The sequence below is a fragment of the Styela clava genome, unplaced genomic scaffold (assembly GCF_964204865.1).
Source record: "Styela clava unplaced genomic scaffold, kaStyClav1.hap1.2 HAP1_SCAFFOLD_248, whole genome shotgun sequence".
Lineage (NCBI taxonomy): Eukaryota > Metazoa > Chordata > Ascidiacea > Stolidobranchia > Styelidae > Styela > Styela clava.
In genome coordinates, this window is record NW_027556428.1 from 10,001 (window position 1) to 12,500 (window position 2,500).

The following is a 2,500-nucleotide window of genomic DNA, read 5'->3' on the forward strand; positions in this document are numbered from 1 at the left end:
TGACTATAAACGATGCCAACTAGCGATCGGGAGGCGTTACCATGACGACCTTTCCGGCAGCTTCCGGGAAACCAAAGTCTTTGGGTTCCGGGGGAAGTATGGTTGCAAAGCTGAAACTTAAAGGAATTGACGGAAGGGCACCACCAGGAGTGGAGCCTGCGGCTTAATTTGACTCAACACGGGGAAACTCACCCGGCCCGGACACAGGTAGGATTGACAGATTGAGAGCTCTTTCTTGATTCTGTGGGTGGTGGTGCATGGCCGTTCTTAGTTGGTGGAGCGATTTGTCTGGTTAATTCCGATAACGAACGAGACTCTGGCATGCTAAATAGTTACGCGACCTTCTCGGTCGGCGTCTAACTTCTTAGAGGGACTAGTGGCGTTTAGCCACACGAGATTGAGCAATAACAGGTCTGTGATGCCCTTAGATGTCCGGGGCCGCACGCGCGCTACACTGAGTGAAGCAGCGAGTGTCTAACCTAGGCCGAAAGGTCCGGGTAACCCGTTGAACCTCATTCGTGATTGGGATAGGGACTTGCAATTGTTTCCCTTGAACGAGGAATTCCCAGTAAGCGCAAGTCATCAACTTGCGTTGATTACGTCCCTGCCCTTTGTACACACCGCCCGTCGCTACTACCGATTGAATGGTTTAGTGAGATCCTTGGATCGGCCCCGTCGCGGCTGGCAACGGCCGCGTCGGCGTGTCGAGAAGACGATCAAACTTGATCATTTAGAGGAAGTAAAAGTCGTAACAAGGTTTCCGTAGGTGAACCTGCGGAAGGATCATTACCGAAGGTGGTGGTAGGCCCCGGCCGACCGCGCACTGAATTGTCTTTGGGTGCCGCCGAGAGGGCGGCCGTCAATCGGGGTTCCGCCCCGTGCGACACGCGTAACACGTTGGCATAGCAAGGCAGCCGAGTGCGATGGTGGCTTCTGGGCACCGCGCTCGATGTGCCGCCGGCCCAGCCCGGCGGTCGCTCGGCGCCGTTTGTTGGTGTTTTTGTGCAGTTGTTGTCGGTGGTGGTTTTGTGGTCGATCCCACAGTGTGACGTCCGCGCGCTTCGGCGCCGGGCGAAACGTCGAGGACGACTCTTAACGGTGGATCACTCGGCTCGCGAGTCGATGAAGGACGCAGCCAAGTGCGAGAAGTAATGTGAATTGCAGAACACATTGAACGTCGACCTTCTGAACGCGAATTGCGGTCTCGGGTCAATCCCGGGACCGCGTCTGCCTCAGGGTCGCGTTCGTCCTCACCCGAGGGCCGTCGCCTGGCCTCTGCGAAGACGGCCGGGCGTCGCCCCAAGTTGAAGCGGTCGCCGAGCTTTCTCGGCGCGACCGCGTGTCCCGTACACCGCCGGCCCCTCGACGTGTTCAACTACGTTCGAGGGGCGGGTCCAGGTCGGTCGGTCCGGTCACGAGATCAAGACCGACCGTGGGCCAAGGCGGCGACGGTACGCGCTCGGTCGGCGCCGGCGGCGACGACTTGCGATGCCAGCGGGCCGTGTAAGAAACGGCCCGCTTGACACATACGACCTGAGTTCAGGCGAGAGCACCCGCTGAATTTAAGCATATTATTAAGCGGAGGAAAAGAAACCAACAGGGATTCCCTGAGTAACGGCGAGTGAACCGGGAAGAGTCCAGCGTCGAATCTGCGCGCTTTTCGAGCGCGCCGAGTTGTGACGTACGGAAGTCCCAGTGCGGCTGACGGCGAGCGCCGGTGTCCTTCTGATCGAGGCCTCGTCCCACGGCGGGTGTTAGGCCCATAGGGGCGCTTGCCTTGGCCGCTTCGGGTCTTCTCGGAGTCGGGTTGTTTGGGAATGCAGCCCAAAGCGGGTGGTAAACTCCACCTAAGACTAAATACGGTCGCGAGACCGATAGCGGACAAGTACCGTGAGGGAAAGTTGAAAAGCACTTTGAAGAGAGAGTTCAAGAGTACGTGAAACCGTTGAGAGGCAAACGGGAGGGCCCGTCAGGTCGCCGGCTCGCTTTCAGTTGGGTGCGGGGGCGCGCCGTCTCGGTTCGCGGACGCTTAAGGCGCCGCTGCCGAGTCGGCTCGCGCACCGTCTCAGCGCACTAGCGACCGGCGCGGGTCACGACCGGTTTGCCGTCGGTCTAAGTCCCCGCGCGAAGGTGGCCTCCGCTCCGGCGGGGGTGTTACAGCGCGCGGGCGGTGCGGCCCGGCGGCGGATCGAGGAAAGGATGCCGCGCGCTCTCTGTGTGCGGCCGTCGCCGTTCGGCTGGCTTGTCGTTCGCCTGCACTGTACGCAGTGCCGGTGTTCGGCGGGCTGCCGCTTCGGTGGCGCGCCGTCGACGCGCTCGGGGTCCGTGGCCACGTCGGCCACCCTCCCGACCCGTCTTGAAACACGGACCAAGGAGTCTAACATGAGCGCGAGTCGTCGAGTGGTTCGAGACTCGCAGGCGAAATGAAAGTGAAGGCGGCCTTTGGCCGAACGAGGTCGGACCCGGAGCCCCGTGCGGGCGCCGGCGCACGACCGGCCGA

General features: G+C 61.1%; 2 non-coding genes and 1 pseudogene across 2 annotated transcripts in view; all 3 read left to right on the forward strand.

Moving 5' to 3' along the window:
- The window catches only part of LOC144418447 (small subunit ribosomal RNA), a 1,810-nt gene extending 1,021 nt beyond the window's left edge, over positions 1-789 (forward strand). The window contains exon 1 of the ribosomal RNA XR_013473464.1: positions 1-789. This exon is cut by the window's left edge and continues 1,021 nt beyond it. This is a non-coding gene — a ribosomal RNA (small subunit ribosomal RNA).
- Positions 790-1,087: 298 nt separating this feature from the next.
- Positions 1,088-1,241, forward strand: LOC144418444 (5.8S ribosomal RNA). The gene has a single exon (XR_013473461.1). It is a non-coding gene; the product is annotated as a 5.8S ribosomal RNA (ribosomal RNA).
- Positions 1,242-1,529: 288 nt separating this feature from the next.
- The window catches only part of LOC144418442 (large subunit ribosomal RNA), a 3,695-nt pseudogene continuing 2,724 nt past the window's right edge, over positions 1,530-2,500 (forward strand).